Source organism: Centruroides sculpturatus, unplaced genomic scaffold, assembly GCF_000671375.1.
Source record: "Centruroides sculpturatus isolate CEXI.00-Female unplaced genomic scaffold, Cexi_2.0 scaffold933, whole genome shotgun sequence".
Lineage (NCBI taxonomy): Eukaryota > Metazoa > Arthropoda > Arachnida > Scorpiones > Buthidae > Centruroides > Centruroides sculpturatus.
Genome location: NW_019385185.1, coordinates 46295 through 66996, shown reverse-complemented (window position 1 = coordinate 66996; position 20702 = coordinate 46295). Strand labels below are relative to the sequence as shown.

Sequence of the window (20702 nt, the reverse complement as noted above, 5' to 3'; positions counted from 1 at the left end):
GAGATGAAAACTTCGGCCGCAACTTCGCTATTAAGCTTCAAAGAGGGTGAACAAAATCATGAGCCACTCACCCCACAACACGCAAACCAAAAATACACACACACACACAGAAAAATCCCCTCAATTTTATGCATTTCTCGACGTTTCGAATCCAAAAATGTAAAAAACTCTGGGGGGGTCATTTCTTGACCAATCACTATACTTTTGTAAATGTATGGTGATTAGTCAAGAAGCCGGGAAAGAAAAAAATGTCCATTATGAATGGTAAAATAGAAAATACAGTCGACCCCCTACAACACTGTTAATTATTCCGTTTTATATGAATTCCATGTTATACGAATCACTTAGATTTTACAAATACGTGCGCCGGGCTTTGAACGGCTCGCGTATTTCTAAAATCTAAGTGACTCGTACAACATGGAATTCATATAACACGGAATTATCAACAGTGTTATAGGGGGGTCGACTGTACATATTTTTAATCGATTAAAATTAGCAAATTTTTGAATTTTTCTGCACGCTAATTATTATTTTTAATGTTAATAAGCTTTATAACATTACTACAATTGTTAAAATTGAATATAAAATGACTAAAAGCGTGTGTGTATACATTAAAAACAGCAATTTTAGTGTATTTTTAGAGCTTTCTCTGGATCCTGAATACTGTCTTACACACGTTAAAATTGAAAATAAACTTAAATTTTTAATATGTTATATAAAACGAATTAAATTTTTACTTAGTTTAAAGTATTTTTTTTCCTTCTCCGCTTTTTCAATCTATACAATGATTTTACAAATCATCTTACAGCTACAACGTTAACATGGGTGTGTCTGAAATTGTTGCATGACAGCTGAAGAAAAATTACATTTAAAAAATATATATATATATACACACAAACGTCCAGTTTAGAAATCTCTTCTTAATTTATTAATACAGGCGATTGCTCTTAAATACACATTTTATAATTTTTTGCAATTATTTCTGTGTTTTTATATAAAAATTTCTGAGAAGTAATTTGATTATGGTTGTAAAGTAGGGGAAAGAAGTTAAAAACAACAGCAAAGAAAAATCTATCAAAATATAATAATAAAAAATTTTCACGAATAAGGCGAGTGTCACGTATTTTTTTGTCACGAACATACATCATCAGCTAACGTGTACCTAAACAATATGGATTCTTGCCTTTTTCTAACGAGGATAATGCATTGTTTTCTGAGACAGTTACGTAAATTCTCGTGTTAAAATCTACAGAAAACACGAAAAAAAAATCCCTCCTGAATTTATGTAAAAGTTTTATTTCGCGAAAGCTCTTTAAAAACACTCTTAAATTCTTATATTTTTTGAGAATTTTAGCGTCAAATTTACAGAAATTTTTATAAAATGTATGCAAAAGTTTACAAAATTTCGACTTAAATCTATAGAAAAACATAGAGCAAACCCCCTGAATTTAAATAAAATATTTTATGCATGAACTCCTATTCTTAAAATCTTATAATTTATAAGAATTAATCTCAATTTTGCCAAAATTACGCAAAAATTGTAGTGTCAAATCTGGAAGGAAATAACTCAAAAATCCAGCAACGAGTTGCTTAACTTTCCCGGCAACATTTGGTGGCACCTTCTATTACGATATTTTATTATTATAAACTGTTTTTAACTATTATAAAATGGCAAAAAGCTTAATATTGAGGGTATGGATGGGTACTTTCCTTCTGTTACGTGTAACAGCCGGAAAAGTAAAACTCGCTCCCGAATTTATATAAAGTTCAATAAAATCTTTCTTAAAATCGAAAAAAAAATCCAAGCCTGCCAGCAACAGTTTTATTATACAGATTTTTCAATAACATGGCTAGTGCAATGGTAAACATCAGCGATATATTTAAAGGTAAATTGCCAGTTTTGAGCAAAACTGCGGACACATTTTAGCAAGTTTAACTGCAAAAGTTTGCTTCTAAACTGCTTTCCACAGTGTAAAATACTTTTTTAAAAGTTTAAAAGTAGAGTGTATTATCAATAAACGGGTAAAATTTATAAACGTGACAACATTACACCAAGTGTTATAATGGTAAACAGCCTACAGAGCGAGTCAATATTAATCAATACCCTGTTATACTATTAGTAAATTTAATTAAGGGATATAAATTAATTTAAATGTATTTTTTTTCAATATTTTAATCGATAAAACAAAAGAAAAACTCAATTTAAATCCAATTTTCTGAGTCATGAATGGCTCTAAAAGTGTCAAATACTAAAATGAAGCTTTTGTTAGAGAAATTCTGAGTATAACATGCAACGTGTCATATTTTACTCTTTTTCCTGCACTTTTCTGGCCGGATCTATTATTTTATAGCTCGTTAGAGACCGGTCAATGGTCTTTTGTGTGTTATTTCTATGCTGATACCAATAGTCAAATGTATTTGGTTAACGTACCATTTGGAAATTAATGAGAATGATCTTATCGTATAATTGAAACAATTAAACTGTATGTGCGTACTGTTTCAATACAAATGATTATATACAGTTGGTGTTTATATTTAAGGGTTCATTCCTAAACCACGTGTGATGATTTAAAGATTAAACCCCCTCTTGGTGTTTAAATGGGGTCTCTAGTCCTACTCCAAAAAACACAGAGAAATTTCGATCCCTTTTTTTGGGAGTCATATTATGACATTATGACATTGTTACTGCTAAAATCCGAAAGTTTTTAACAGTAACAATGATGCCTTCTCATAATTGGTTAGAACCAACCATACGAAACATATTCAAATTACCGAAAGGCAGACTAGATTAAATATTGGTGCTGACGACAATCCAATAATTCAATAAGCTATATAATAACTATACATATAATTTAACACTTCAGTTAATACAACCACACAGAAATTAACGCTATGAATTATTACGTCAAAGTATCAAAAACTTTAATATAGATTAAACTACTTATATCTAACATATTTACAACGCAATTATAAAAATAAAATACAGTATTAATGAATTAGTACAGTACATTGTCAAATTCCTGCTTATGTTCCTAACATTGCAGTTAATTTAAACATTCGGAATTTCATATTTATAAACATAGAATGTGATTATTACAGTGCATTATACTTGTTATTATACAATTGTTTTGATATTAAAATTACAATGAATACTGAGTAATTGATCCAGTTTAATTAATATAATGCTATAAAATCAAATGGCAACCTCATTTCTAAGAGAAAAAAAATCCAGCAACGAGTTGCGTAACTTTCCCGGCCAGACAGCTTCATTTCGAGGGTAGAGACTAGTTATATATATATATACAGTCATAATCATTTACAAGTTTTTTATATACAGTCGACCCCCCTATAACACGGGTTCCTATAGTTCGGATTCCTATATGACGGCGAAAAAATTGCGACAGTATTCGTACAAAAATGCTAAAAAAAAAACTCCTATAATTCGGTAAAACGTCATCGCCGACTCGTGTCGCGACAGGATTGGTCGAATCTAGACCAATAGCGGATATTGCACAAACCGTTGAGTTTAAACGAGCAGCGGACCTACTAAAAACCATTTATTATTTAACGTCCATAAAAATTATATTTATATTAATGATGTCTCCAAAGTTCAGCGAATTTTTCGCAAAAAAAAAATAATTTATCAGGAAGCACATGAGCACCATTCGATGACAAGCTCCACAACAAAAACAAGCTTAAGCAATGGCGTAGTCGAACGGTACACACTCGGTAAGTAATCCTATAATTTTTTGTTTATAGCATAGTTTATACGGATTATTCCCAAAAAATTGTACGTGTTTTGGAAATGTTGAGTCAAATTAGTCTAGAATCGATTAATTTTATGGAAGAAAACCTTTNTTAACTTTTTTTTACACTTGTTTTTAATATTCTACGACTTCAAAATTTTCAATAATTCAGTGTCGACTGTTACTTTAATGACAGATGATCGATAGTTTCAAGGTTTCGTCTATAACCGGTTTTAAATATGTGCTTTTTTACTTATTCATTATTCGATAAATTACTTCTGTCATAAAAGTTTTAAAAGTAAAAAGCTGTAAAAATATTGGTTTATTCATGAATTTAATTATAAATTAATATCTACTCAAAATAATTGAATTCATATATCGATTTTATTAATATTTACTTCAAAAATTGTTATAATTTACTAACGTTAACGAATGCTAAATTTGTATATATTTTGTTCTTTTATCGGGAAATGAGAAAATTTCTCCTTGTTGTAGGAATTAGTATTGGTTACTTATAGCAGTGTCTCGAGAGACAGAACAGCAATTACTACAGATGACATCCTCCCTCGAGAAAAGAAGAACTACACTGTTTTATCTGCAAAATCTTTATTTCAGAATATGCTATATGTCTGTTTCTCCAACTAAATCATAGTAATTCTTTACAAGATATTTACTTTTCTTGTGTGTTGTGGACATTAAAAAAGTCTACTAGTTTTGCCAGGCATGTAACGAAGTAGCCTTGCAATGAAGGATGGGAGTAATTTAAGACTTTCTGAAGACCTGTTTCTGAACGACATTCATGCACTTTTACCGCTTTAACAATCTACTCATCGATACAAATTATTTCAACACACACAACTTACATATGATTATAGCAAAACAGAAAGATTGGATAGATCTAACCCATCTTCCTTCCGACACTAGCATTATATACTTTCTACCACTTACTATGGCCTCCCCCGAAGAAGGCTCGTTAACGGGGTCAAAAAGATTAGTTAAGCTTCACCCATGGTTAAAGGTGCATTGATTAATTCGGTTGCCTCTGGCACATAAATCCTACAGATACTCAATACATAAAAATAACAACAAAGTACTGTAATTAAACTTCTACTTCGTTTATTTATTGATAGTTACGATAACGCTACACGTGGGCGATCTGCCAAGGGGGTACCTCCCGGATTAATTTTCTATGGCAAACTGGCTCCTACTTACGTGAATAAAACCCAGAAAACTCCACGTGACAGGCCCGTTTACTGGGAACGAACCCACGACCAGCTACTATCGTTGAGGTTTTTTCCACTCGGCCACTGGTGGACATCATACTTCTACCACAGTACTAAACATATTACTAAACTTATTCTTATATTAACAATTTCATTCATTCAAATTGAATTTTTTATTATTAATCATGTTCAATATCAGCTTTTTTTATTAATAAAAAGCATGTTCAAGATAAAGTTACTTTTGGAGAAAGTATCAGGACCCGGGGAGTCGACTGTATATAAAAAACTTGTAAATGATAATGAGTAAAACCTTCGTTAAGTCCGATCCTACTCGAGATATCACACACGAACCCCTCTGTCTTCCCCATTCCCTCGACCTATAACTACCAATATATATCATCGATGCCACTAACACAAACCTCCCTGCAAAATTTCAAAACATTTTCGACAAAAGGCACTGGAATTATTAAGTTTTAAGTTGGGTAAACTGCCCCCACCCACCCACACACACACTTTGTTTAAATATGGCAAAGCAACACTTGGGCGATCTGCCTAGGGGATGCCTTCCGGGAGGTCTTTTTAAGGGAAACTGGCCCTTATTTAGGTGTTACAGACGTGGAGAAAATCCGGAAAACTCTAAGTGGCCAGCCCTCCGAGCGAGGCGCGAACCCACGACAGAACTCCCAGTATTCAGGGTACGAATACCGCTTGGACACTGGTGAGCCTCCCAAACAAACATACATACAGAAAAAACATGCATTTTTTGCATTTCTGGACGTCTCAAGGTTCCCTCGAGTCCAAAAACGTAAAAATCTCGGTGGGTCATTTTTCGACCGATGGCCATATATTCCCTCTGTTACATAGGCCTGCAGTGTAACAGAAGGAAAATAAAACTCGTTATCAAAGCATCTAATTCACTCGAAAAGTAAGTAAAATTAAATAATTTACTCGAGATCTCAAAAAGCCGATAAAAATAAATACATTCAAAAAAAGAAATATGTATCTAATTTTATATTTAAATAGGATATTCCCGCGTATCGAGAGACAGAAGCTAATGCATTTGTTGTGAAACGAAGCCAAGTAAATTAGTAAACAAGGAAAAAAAATTAGGCAGAGTTAAATTTAATTCAATTGATACAAATAAAAAATAAAACAAGCAAATGAAGATAAATCTAATTTACCAAATGAGTATTGGGCCAAACCTAAAACGGGAAGGTGTATACAAAGAATAATTTCCATACGAAATCTTTAATTTAACGCATCAAAAGAATTAACAAATTTACCCGAAATAATTAAAAACCGAACAGTTATCGGGCGAAATTTAACTTTTTTTTACACTTGTTTTTAATATTCTACGACTTCAAAATTTTCAATAATTCAGTGTCGACTGTTACTTTAATGACAGATGATCGATAGTTTCAAGGTTTCGTCTATACCCGGTTTTAAATATGTGCTTTTTTACTTATTCATTATTCGATAAATTACTTCTGTCATAAAAGTTTTAAAAGTAAAAAGCTGTAAAAATATTGGTTTATTCATGAATTTAATTATAAATTAATATCTACTCAAAATAATTGAATTCATATATCGATTTTATTAATATTTACTTCAAAAATTGTTATAATTTACTAACGTTAACGAATGCTAAATTTGTATATATTTTGTTCTTTTATCGGGAAATGAGAAAATTTCTCCTTGTTGTAGGAATTAGTATTGGTTACTTATAGCAGTGTCTCGAGAGACAGAACAGCAATTACTACAGATGACATCCTCCCTCGAGAAAAGAAGAACTACACTGTTTTATCTGCAAAATCTTTATTTCAGAATATGCTATATGTCTGTTTCTCCAACTAAATCATAGTAATTCTTTACAAGATATTTACTTTTCTTGTGTGTTGTGGACATTAAAAAAGTCTACTAGTTTTGCCAGGCATGTAACGAAGTAGCCTTGCAATGAAGGATGGGAGTAATTTAAGACTTTCTGAAGACCTGTTTCTGAACGACATTCATGCACTTTTACCGCTTTAACAATCTACTCATCGATACAAATTATTTCAACACACACAACTTACATATGATTATAGCAAAACAGAAAGATTGGATAGATCTAACCCATCTTCCTTCCGACACTAGCATTATATACTTTCTACCACTTACTATGGTCTCCCCCGAAGAAGGCTCGTTAACGGGGTCAAAAAGATTAGTTAAGCTTCACCCATGGTTAAAGGTGCATTGATTAATTCGGTTGCCTCTGGCACATAAATCCTACAGATACTCAATACATAAAAATAACAACAAAGTACTGTAATTAAACTTCTACTTCGTTTATTTATTGATAGTTACGATAACGCTACACGTGGGCGATCTGCCAAGGGGGTACCTCCCGGATTAATTTTCTATGGCAAACTGGCTCCTACTTACGTGAATAAAACCCAGAAAACTCCACGTGACAGGCCCGTTTACTGGGAACGAACCCACGACCAGCTACTATCGTTGAGGTTTTTTCCACTCGGCCACTGGTGGACATCATACTTCTACCACAGTACTAAACATATTACTAAACTTATTCTTATATTAACAATTTCATTCATTCAAATTGAATTTTTTATTATTAATCATGTTCAATATCAGCTTTTTTTATTAATAAAAAGCATGTTCAAGATAAAGTTACTTTTGGAGAAAGTATCAGGACCCATCATTACATTTACGCTATTTACATTAATAAATTAATAATAACTGAACATTTTTTTCAGAAGCATACACAAAATATATTATTTACAAGAGAATAATCTTGTACATTCGTAATTCAATTATTATAACGGTAAATAATCGAAATTAGATCAGGAATGTGTTTCCCGAAAATAGAAATTTTTCGTTTAACATTAATCAATACGATATTATTCAAATACACCATTTAATTAATAAATATTCTTTTGTCACAAGCTGAAATGCATTTCGGGATGAAGCTGGAAGCTTTTGAAAACGTTTATATAATACTAAATTTAGACTTCGTTTCAAAGTGTTTAATTCATTTATGAGACAGTTCTTACATCCTTTCAGGGGAAGTTTTGATTTGAAATAACATAATTCATTTTTAGTTAATCGGGGCTTCCTGTCCCTAAGCTTTCTATATTTTGTCATGACTTTCGTGTATCTAACTCCGTTCTCGAGATTAAGGAAGGACGGATAGACGGACGACAGTGGAAATTTATAGGTCTACAATTTTTTTTCAAATGATAGTCTAATAACGAGTAAAATCGTTAAGTCCGATCCCATTCGAGATACGACTCGTGACCCCTCTGTATCTCATACCCCTTTGACCTATAACCACCAAAATTTAATATCATCGATCCAACTTATATGCAAATCGCCCTGTAAAATTATCAGAAATTTTCCACAAAAGACAGTTATTAAAACAGTTATTAAGCTTCAAAGTGGGTGAGCAAATCAGTGTCCTCACAAACACACAAACAACCATACATACAGGGGAAAAAACCCGAAAGTTTTTGCATTTCTCAACGTTTCTAGGTCTCCCCAGTCCAAAAATGTAAAAACCTTGGGAATCATTTTTGACCAATCGCCATATTCAGTGAATTTGTTCTCTCGTTTTTCACTTTCGGGTGGTTTGTAACTGGTGGTAACGTTTTAGTCTTTGCTGGGTAGGTCTTAGCAAGCTTAGTGTGAGCTACATCGGTAGAATTTCAGCCATTCCCTTCCTGTTTTGTCAGTTGCATTGGTTTAGTTTGAACAAAAGGATAATTAAAAACGATTTCAACAGCTGTTGGTTACCAGAACAGTAAAAAGACGATTAAAAACAATTCAACAATTTCATCTCTGGTCATTGTACTGGTTCAAGTTCAAATGCTAGTGTGAATTAGATTGTATGGCATGTATACTTCATTATCTTAAATTGGGACTTCAGGCTGTTCTCAACAGATTTATCAAGTGTTCCAAGCATAATGTAGTCTACATTGTCACATTCGTGTAGACTGAACAGACACTTACCAGCATTCATACTTTTGTATGCATGTAGTCAGTCATATGTTCATTTGTGCAGTGAATTTGAATTTATCATTTCAAATACCGGAAAACTATCAAACCAAGTTTGAATTGACTTTTTCAATTCCTTTACCCAATCTGCCCATTTTGTAATACGTTGTCCAACACACTCGTTCCAATCTTATGCAGGTCCATTATGTCAAGCAATGGACAGTAATATTGACTACTTCAACTGCATGGCCTCATAATCCAAAATCGTAATGATTTGTCATCATGGTTGCATGCATTGTTGCATTTGTCAGCATGGTTTGCAAAACGTCAGGTTGCATAATGATTGAATCAGTGTTCTGGCATTCAAGCAATTTGCAAATCATGTGTAGGTAATTCAAGCTTATGCCTTCATTCGTTGTGTTGTTTGTTGTTCATCTCATCAGTGTATCTATTGTTCCATCTGTTATGTTTGTTGTCATTTTTTATCAAAACACTGCAATATTTCAATACAAAATGGCAACAAATGCATATATGAAGCCAATATGTTAGCTTCATATATGCAACCTACTAGCTCATATCTTATGCCTGATTGTCCACAGGTGATCTGCCATTTGTTGCATTCCAGTCACAGTTCCTCCTTCAATTTCATTAGGAGTTTGTCAAATGTCAGAAAACCCATCATCCTATCACCTAATCTTAGTAATATCTTGAGTTTATAGTCATTGCTTTTGGTAAGGCTGATTAATTGACTGTTATTAGAGTTTGGTTTCCATGTTAAACCATGTGTTCCAAAATACTGTAACCAACTGAAGTTCACATAAAACTGTAAAAAAGTTGCCACAGATCACAGAGCTGTTGACTGAACTAAGTTATTACATAAAAAATGATATTAAAACAACACACTGCTTTATTTAACAGACCATTGGTCTTACACTTTCTTGAACAAAAAAATGAAGTATAATATGCTATCTACCAGTGAAAAATATATACATAGTACAGTACACATGCCCTCCATGTACAAAAAATATGCATTATAAACAAAATTGTGAGCTCAGTGTGATCACATATTTTTGAAATATGTATCTGCTCTTCTTTCTTCTCCTCTAGCATTACTATTTCCGTTTTCTTTGGGTTTTTCCTGATTTGGCATCGTTTTACAGCCTGATGCACTTCTTGTCACCAACTGCCCTCGGAATTAAGATTAGTCAGTAGCAACCCTTCTCCAGACAGGATTAGACAATACCCAGCAATTCTGCATTGTCTCCAACTGCAGCACTATCTGAACTCTCCAGTGCTCAACTTCAGTAATCTGATATGAATCAGTATATTCAATGAATGTAAACTATTTGAAACATATACTACACATTCTAGAATATTATGATATTTTAGGTTTCTCTGGTCCTAAGTTTAAAGCAAATTTAATATAAAAAATAACAATAAATTTATGAATAAATTACAAAAAGACTAATATTTTATGTAATATACGGGAATTGTTTACATCTCTTATATGACTATATATATATAGTGCATCATAAATTCCTTAAGGAGACATAATAAATTTAAAATTTTATCTTTTCTAAAAAAAATGATTTGTTTAATGAAAGAAATGAAGATATATTTGCCTTAAAATGATACTTTTTTGCATTTATAAAACTTATAAACTTAAAATATTCATACAAAGATAGTTAAAATGTTTGAAAATAATTAGAATTAATGTTATAGCTTCCTTCAATTTTTTCTAATTTAACTTAGAAATCTAAAATGATCCCTTGGTTAAAGAAAACACTATATCAGATATTGGCTGTATACTGTATTAAGTTATCAGAATTAATAATCCTATTAGATAAATGATCCTATATTATCCTATCCTTAAAACTATTATATAAATAGTATTATATTAGATATTGAATTTTCAAGATTTCCCTCAGCTTCTAATCCTTTTCTTATGAATCCTTCACATACTTTTATAGGACTTCTTTAACCAAAATTGATCTTGGATTTTTAGATTAAAATTATTGATATCTCTAAAAAAATTCAGATACACATTTTCTTATTTAACACACAACAAAGTTAAAGCTATTTTTTAGAGACATTTTTTCATGTTTAAAATCAAAAAAGTGCCTAGTTTTGATTTAAGAATTTCATATTAAATCTAAAAACTTTCAAAAACAAGTTACTCTGTTCCCAAATCATACCAAGCCACTTCAATGCCTAACATAGGCCTGGATGGACTTAAAAAAAATCATTTCAAACTTATTTTTTGGTGTTTTATCATCAGAATGATCAGTTAACATCTATAAATTTAGATTAAACAGCCAATTGCAGTTATATCCCTTACAGAAAAACTCACAACTAGCACAGTTGAGGGATGAATAAAGATAATGCCGAGACCAAAACTACCTATGATAAATTATGAGGTCAAAGCTAAATCCCCAAGACAATAGGTTTTCATCTTACTGTTCAACCATCTGGCTAAATCATTATCAGAAGCTATAAATTAAAAATTAAATTAAGCTATCTAACTTTCATATAAAATGCTCAATAATGTAAAGAAATAATACTTAGACAGTTTGGATTAGTGCAGACTTAAAATCATTGAAGATGTGAAATTGGAAACTTAGAAAAGGAAGGGAAAAAAACGCAATTTCTCTTACCGATTTTAAAAATATTGAAGAAAAAAATTTTATTAATACTTGCATCTATATTTTTATAAGTTTAAATAACTTTTTGAAATACTTTTTCAAATAAAATATCAAGTGTATAATTTTATTTGAAATGCATGTCAAATTATTTACAATATTATATCAGAAATATATTTGTTTTTCTTATGTTTGACGAATAATCTCTCTCCACAAGTTTTTCTCAATCTAAATGAAATAAAATAAAATGAAAAATCCCTCTAAAAATATATTTCGATTGCTAGAGAGTTCACATTACTAGAGAGATATCATGAAAATAAATTTAACTCTAACAATTTTCAAAGTATCATTTAAAATTTTTTGATTCTGTTTGGATATTAAATTTCTTTAAAAAATATTCAATTTTTTCTTTTTTAATGTCATTTTTATACAGAACCGGCCAAATTATTTGGCCCAATCTAGGACACACAGATCCAAAATTTACTGTTAATAAGTGATAAAAGATCAACTTTTCTTTTATTGATTTTATTAAATTATATTTTATTTATTATTGATATATTTTTATGGCTTTCAAAACAGGTAGAGTCCACATTTACAATTGAAACAGAGTCTAAATTTTTATATAAAAGATCTATCCCAAATCTAATTATATGCTGGAAGTATTTTAATCCATTTAATAAGCAGTGTACATATATATATATTTTATCATTTTTCTATGTAAACTTTTAAAATAAATTTAGTAAAATTAGAAAAAAATATATGTATCATCAACCATCTTCGACCACATAACTTTACTCATATATAAAACTGTTAATTGCTTAAAGAGGTCTTTTTCTTTAATTAAGACAAGCTGAATTAAGCTCAAAAAACATTTAATATATTTAACTAAATACATAAATATTCACCAAAAGTTCCTCAATTGACATAATAATGACAAAAACTGCTTTTTCTTTGGAAAAAAAAAAACATAAATAAGATTTACTAGGGCACTTTCGGGTTTATGTCATTTCAATGTAAACTCAAAAGTACTTGAGTAAATCTTATTTATACTTCATGTTTTGCTTCGTAAAAGAGGTATTGAATTAGAAAATATATTAATTAACATAAATTTCAAAATAAAACTATCTTCTTTTTTTAATTAAGTTTCTTATGACTGCTGTTTATATATAAATATTATAAAGTCTCTGTAAATCCGCACGAAAAATATATAAATTTTCGGTTTAGCGGTAGACCATCACACAGCATTTGTTTATATATATAGTTTATATATTTTTCGTGCGGATTTACAGAGACTTTATAATATTTATTTATAAAACTATCTTCTTTTCCAAATCACTGGAGGTAATCACATAAAACAAAACCTTTAACTATCAGTGACAAATATTAACGAAAAATTACATGTTATTCAAAATTTGAGTTAGATGGATGAAAGATGAGATCAGATAAGGAAACCTTAGGGGCAGGAGACCCCAATTAACTATATACAAACTTCCAATGTGAACTGGAAGTCCATTATTTCAATTCAAAAATTTTCCCCTGAAAGGTGTTAGTAAGATGACCACCTCAACTCTATTGTTAAAGGAAAAGTATGATATACAGGAGAAAGCCACTACTAATTTGTGGTGGAGAGCATATATTTTAAATTAAATAAATTAATTAAAAATATGATAAAAATTGCAGCCCAGCATTGTAATGATGGTCACAATAAATAATTGCTTGTATATTTATATTTGTATCTTCTACACAACAAAATATTTATTTAAAAGCATAAAAGTTTATTTTCAGTAAAATTTTATCCTCCTTTCTTCTTTTTTTTTTTATGAAAAAATATTTATTTATGCTTTAAATTTTTTGATGAACCTGCTGTAATTATAAAAAAATCATTTAAAAATGTTTTAAGATGTAAAAATAAACTAAGGCAATGTTTATTTTATAAATATATCTTTTTGTAATTTTTATAATAAAAAAGTCCATAAAGGACTTTTTGTAGGCAGAAAGAAAATTTTTTATATGATTCATTGCCAATTTCTATTCTACACTTTTTATATTAACAATATTTCTCCATCTAGCTTATAAATTTACTGGAAGGAAGAATAAAATTGTGTTTGGTTCTCAATATAAGGACAGAAAATGATAATACTGTTTGTTTTCATTCTTTGCTTTCTTTAAAGATTTAAATTTTTTTTCATTCTTGTGAAGACGACATTTTTTTATACTTAAAGCAGTAGTTCTTAATCTTGGGTGCAAGCACTTCGAAGAATGCAATGTGATCTCTCTGAGGTGTGAAACTTCTACACGACATTTTTCAAAGATAAAATCTTTTCCATTTTTATTTATATTGTGGTTTTTAATAATTTTTTAACCTTTACAATGTAAACTGAGATTCTTTTTAAAATAAGATTATAATAAAAATGTAATTTTGTATTGTTACAATTTTATGTTTTATATTGTAAATCCATAACCTAGAATTAAATATTTTTATATTGATAAATGAGCATAAATGAATTCTCTTCCTTGATTAATTAAGTTGTCTAAGTTAAATGTAGTCTAAAATACATGCAAGAAAATGAGGCAACCATATTCCTTAAATTAGATATAATGATTTTTTAAGTAATGTGAGAATATATTTTAAAAATTCAATAGATGAAGGCAGAAGAAAAGTTAAGAAACACTGCTTTAGTTTTAGATGGTCATGTAGCTAAAAAAAACCTGCACTATCATAAATAGTTAGAAATGAATCTAACATATATAATTAGGCAATTAAATTGTATAAACTGAAATTAATATAAGTAATATAAAATTTACATTAAACAGCTGATCTATGTTCTGTTTATTGTGCAGACAATTACTCAATTTAAGCCTCTCCTTCAAAAAAAAAAAGCTTNAAATCTCGGTGGGTCATTTTTCGACCGATGGCCATATATTCCCTCTGTTACATAGGCCTGCAGTGTAACAGAAGGAAAATAAAACTCGTTATCAAAGCATCTAATTCACTCGAAAAGTAAGTAAAATTAAATAATTTACTCGAGATCTCGAGAAGCCGATAAAAATAAATACATCCAAAAAAAAAAAATATGTATGTATCTAATTTTATATTTAAATGGGATATTCCCGCGTATCGAGAGACAGAAGCTAATGCATTTGTTGTGAAACGAAGCCAAGTAAATTAGTAAACAAGGAAAAAAAATTAGGCAGAGTTAAATTTAATTCAATTGATACAAATAAAAAATAAAACAAGCAAATGAAGATAAATCTAATTTACCAAATGAGTATTGGGCCAAACCTAAAACGGGAAGGTGTATACAAAGAATAATTTCCATACGAAATCTTTAATTTAACGCATCAAAAGAATTAACAAATTTACCCGAAATAATTAAAAACCGAACAGTTATCGGGCGAAATTTAACTTTTTTTTACACTTGTTTTTAATATTCTACGACTTCAAAATTTTCAATAATTCAGTGTCGACTGTTACTTTAATGACAGATGATCGATAGTTTCAAGGTTTCGTCTATAACCGGTTTTAAATATGTGCTTTTTTACTTATTCATTATTCGATAAATTACTTCTGTCATAAAAGTTTTAAAAGTAAAAAGCTGTAAAAATATTGGTTTATTCATGAATTTAATTATAAATTAATATCTACTCAAAATAATTGAATTCATATATCGATTTTATTAATATTTACTTCAAAAATTGTTATAATTTACTAACGTTAACGAATGCTAAATTTGTATATATTTTGTTCTTTTATCGGGAAATGAGAAAATTTCTCCTTGTTGTAGGAATTAGTATTGGTTACTTATAGCAGTGTCTCGAGAGACAGAACAGCAATTACTACAGATGACATCCTCCCTCGAGAAAAGAAGAACTACACTGTTTTATCTGCAAAATCTTTATTTCAGAATATGCTATATGTCTGTTTCTCCAACTAAATCATAGTAATTCTTTACAAGATATTTACTTTTCTTGTGTGTTGTGGACATTAAAAAAGTCTACTAGTTTTGCCAGGCATGTAACGAAGTAGCCTTGCAATGAAGGATGGGAGTAATTTAAGACTTTCTGAAGACCTGTTTCTGAACGACATTCATGCACTTTTACCGCTTTAACAATCTACTCATCGATACAAATTATTTCAACACACACAACTTACATATGATTATAGCAAAACAGAAAGATTGGATAGATCTAACCCATCTTCCTTCCGACACTAGCATTATCTACTTTCTACCACTTACTATGGTCCCCCCCCGAAGAAGGCTCGTTAACGGGGTCAAAAAGATTAGTTAAGCTTCACCCATGGTTAAAGGTGCATTGATTAATTCGGTTGCCTCTGGCACATAAATCCTACAGATACTCAATACATAAAAATAACAACAAAGTACTGTAATTAAACTTCTACTTCGTTTATTTATTGATAGTTACGATAACGCTACACGTGGGCGATCTGCCAAGGGGGTACCTCCCGGATTAATTTTCTATGGCAAACTGGCTCCTACTTACGTGAATAAAACCCAGAAAACTCCACGTGACAGGCCCGTTTACTGGGAACGAACCCACGACCAGCTACTATCGTTGAGGTTTTTTCCACTCGGCCACTGGTGGACATCATACTTCTACCACAGTACTAAACATATTACTAAACTTATTCTTATATTAACAATTTCATTCATTCAAATTGAATTTTTTATTATTAATCATGTTCAATATCAGCTTTTTTTATTAATAAAAAGCATGTTCAAGATAAAGTTACTTTTGGAGAAAGTATCAGGACCCATCATTACATTTACGCTATTTACATTAATAAATTAATAATAACTGAACATTTTTTTCAGAAGCATACACAAAATATATTATTTACAAGAGAATAATCTTGTACATTCGTAATTCAATTATTATAACGGTAAATAATCGAAATTAGATCAGGAATGTGTTTTCCGAAAATAGAAATTTTTCGTTTAACATTAATCAATACGATATTATTCAAATACACCATTTAATTAATAAATATTCTTTTGTCACAAGCTGAAATGCATTTCGGGATGAAGCTGGAAGCTTTTGAAAACGTTTATATAATACTAAATTTAGACTTCGTTTCAAAGTGTTTAATTCATTTATGAGACAGTTCTTACATCCTTTCAGGGGAAGTTTTGATTTGAAATAACATAATTCATTTTTAGTTAATCGGGGCTTCCTGTCCCTAAGCTTTCTATATTTTGTCATGACTTTCGTGTATCTAACTCCGTTCTCGAGATTAAGGAAGGACGGATAGACGGACGACAGTGGAAATTTATAGGTCTACAATTTTTTTTCAAATGATAGTCTAATAACGAGTAAAATCGTTAAGTCCGATCCCATTCGAGATACGACTCGTGACCCCTCTGTATCTCATACCCCTTTGACCTATAACCACCAAAATTTAATATCATCGATCCAACTTATATGCAAATCGCCCTGTAAAATTATCAGAAATTTTCCACAAAAGACAGTTATTAAAACAGTTATTAAGCTTCAAAGTGGGTGAGCAAATCAGTGTCCTCACAAACACACAAACAACCATACATACAGGGGAAAAAACCCGAAAGTTTTTGCATTTCTCAACGTTTCTAGGTCTCCCCAGTCCAAAAATGTAAAAACCTTGGGAATCATTTTTGACCAATCGCCATATTCAGTGAATTTGTTCTCTCGTTTTTCACTTTCGGGTGGTTTGTAACTGGTGGTAACGTTTTAGTCTTTGCTGGGTAGGTCTTAGCAAGCTTAGTGTGAGCTACATCGGTAGAATTTCAGCCATTCCCTTCCTGTTTTGTCAGTTGCATTGGTTTAGTTTGAACAAAAGGATAATTAAAAACGATTTCAACAGCTGTTGGTTACCAGAACAGTAAAAAGACGATTAAAAACAATTCAACAATTTCATCTCTGGTCATTGTACTGGTTCAAGTTCAAATGCTAGTGTGAATTAGATTGTATGGCATGTATACTTCATTATCTTAAATTGGGACTTCAGGCTGTTCTCAACAGATTTATCAAGTGTTCCAAGCATAATGTAGTCTACATTGTCACATTCGTGTAGACTGAACAGACACTTACCAGCATTCATACTTTTGTATGCATGTAGTCAGTCATATGTTCATTTGTGCAGTGAATTTGAATTTATCATTTCAAATACCGGAAAACTATCAAACCAAGTTTGAATTGACTTTTTCAATTCCTTTACCCAATCTGCCCATTTTGTAATACGTTGTCCAACACACTCGTTCCAATCTTATGCAGGTCCATTATGTCAAGCAATGGACAGTAATATTGACTACTTCAACTGCATGGCCTCATAATCCAAAATCGTAATGATTTGTCATCATGGTTGCATGCATTGTTGCATTTGTCAGCATGGTTTGCAAAACGTCAGGTTGCATAATGATTGAATCAGTGTTCTGGCATTCAAGCAATTTGCAAATCATGTGTAGGTAATTCAAGCTTATGCCTTCATTCGTTGTGTTGTTTGTTGTTCATCTCATCAGTGTATCTATTGTTCCATCTGTTATGTTTGTTGTCATTTTTTATCAAAACACTGCAATATTTCAATACAAAATGGCAACAAATGCATATATGAAGCCAATATGTTAGCTTCATATATGCAACCTACTAGCTCATATCTTATGCCTGATTGTCCACAGGTGATCTGCCATTTGTTGCATTCCAGTCACAGTTCCTCCTTCAATTTCATTAGGAGTTTGTCAAATGTCAGAAAACCCATCATCCTATCACCTAATCTTAGTAATATCTTGAGTTTATAGTCATTGCTTTTGGTAAGGCTGATTAATTGACTGTTATTAGAGTTTGGTTTCCATGTTAAACCATGTGTTCCAAAATACTGTAACCAACTGAAGTTCACATAAAACTGTAAAAAAGTTGCCACAGATCACAGAGCTGTTGACTGAACTAAGTTATTACATAAAAAATGATATTAAAACAACACACTGCTTTATTTAACAGACCATTGGTCTTACACTTTCTTGAACAAAAAAATGAAGTATAATATGCTATCTACCAGTGAAAAATATATACATAGTACAGTACACGTGCCCTCCATGTACAAAAAATATGCATTATAAACAAAATTGTGAGCTCAGTGTGATCACATATTTTTGAAATATGTATCTGCTCTTCTTTCTTCTCCTCTAGCATTACTATTTCCGTTTTCTTTGGGTTTTTCCTGATTTGGCATCGTTTTACAGCCTGATGCACTTCTTGTCACCAACTGCCCTCGGAATTAAGATTAGTCAGTAGCAACCCTTCTCCAGACAGGATTAGACAATACCCAGCAATTCTGCATTGTCTCCAACTGCAGCACTATCTGAACTCTCCAGTGCTCAACTTCAGTAATCTGATATGAATCAGTATATTCAATGAATGTAAACTATTTGAAACATATACTACACATTCTAGAATATTATGATATTTTAGGTTTCTCTGGTCCTAAGTTTAAAGCAAATTTAATATAAAAAATAACAATAAATTTATGAATAAATTACAAAAAGACTAATATTTTATGTAATATACGGGAATTGTTTACATCTCTTATATGACTATATATATATAGTGCATCATAAATTCCTTAAGGAGACATAATAAATTTAAAATTTTATCTTTTCTAAAAAAAATGATTTGTTTAATGAAAGAAATGAAGATATATTTGCCTTAAAATGATACTTTTTTGCATTTATAAAACTTATAAACTTAAAATATTCATACAAAGATAGTTAAAATGTTTGAAAATAATTAGAATTAATGTTATAGCTTCCTTCAATTTTTTCTAATTTAACTTAGAAATCTAAAATGATCCCTTGGTTAAAGAAAACACTATATCAGATATTGGCTGTATACTGTATTAAGTTATCAGAATTAATAATCCTATTAGATAAATGATCCTATATTATCCTATCCTTAAAACTATTATATAAATAGTATTATATTAGATATTGAATTTTCAAGATTTCCCTCAGCTTCTAATCCTTTTCTTATGAATCCTTCACATACTTTTATAGGACTTCTTTAACCAAAATTGATCTTGGATTTTTAGATTAAAATTATTGATATCTCTAAAAAAATTCAGATACACATTTTCTTATTTAACACACAACAAAGTTAAAGCTATTTTTTAGAGACATTTTTTCATGTTTAAAATCAAAAAAGTGCCTAGTTTTGATTTAAGAATTTCATATTAAATCTAAAAACTTTCAAAAACAAGTTACTCTGTTCCCAAATCATACCAAGCCACTTCAATGCCTAACATAGGCCTGGATGGACTTAAAAAAAATCATTTCAAACTTATTTTTTGGTGTTTTATCATCAGAATGATCAGTTAACATCTATAAATTTAGATTAAACAGCCAATTGCAGTTATATCCCTTACAGAAAAACTCACAACTAGCACAGTTGAGGGATGAATAAAGATAATGCCGAGACCAAAACTACCTATGATAAATTATGAGGTCAAAGCTAAATCCCCAAGACAATAGGTTTTCATCTTACTGTTCAACCATCTGGCTAAATCATTATCAGAAGCTATAAATTAAAAATTAAATTAAGCTATCTAACTTTCATATAAAATGCTCAATAATGTAAAGAAATAATACTTAGACAGTTTGGATTAGTGCAGACTTAAAATCATTGAAGATGTGAAATTGGAAACTTAGAAAAGGAAGGGAAAAAAACGCAATTTCTCTTACCGATTTTAAAAATATTGAAGAAAAAAATTTTATTAATACTTGCATCTATATTTTTATAAGTTTAAATAACTTTTTGAAATACTTTTTCAAATAAAATATCAAGTGTATAATTTTATTTGAAATGCATGTCAAATTATTTACAATATTATATCAGAAATATATTTGTTTTTCTTATGTTTGACGAATAATCTCTCTCCACAAGTTTTTCTCAATCTAAATGAAATAAAATAAAATGAAAAATCCCTCTAAAAATATATTTCGATTGCTAGAGAGTTCACATTACTAGAGAGATATCATGAAAATAAATTTAACTCTAACAATTTTCAAAGTATCATTTAAAATTTTTTGATTCTGTTTGGATATTAAATTTCTTTAAAA

General features: G+C 30.4%; 1 long non-coding RNA gene across 2 annotated transcripts in view; it reads right to left on the bottom strand.

The window, feature by feature from the left end:
- Positions 1 to 20702, bottom strand: part of LOC111635891 — a 57164-nt gene that overhangs the window by 17706 nt on the left and 18756 nt on the right. The window lies entirely within an intron of this gene.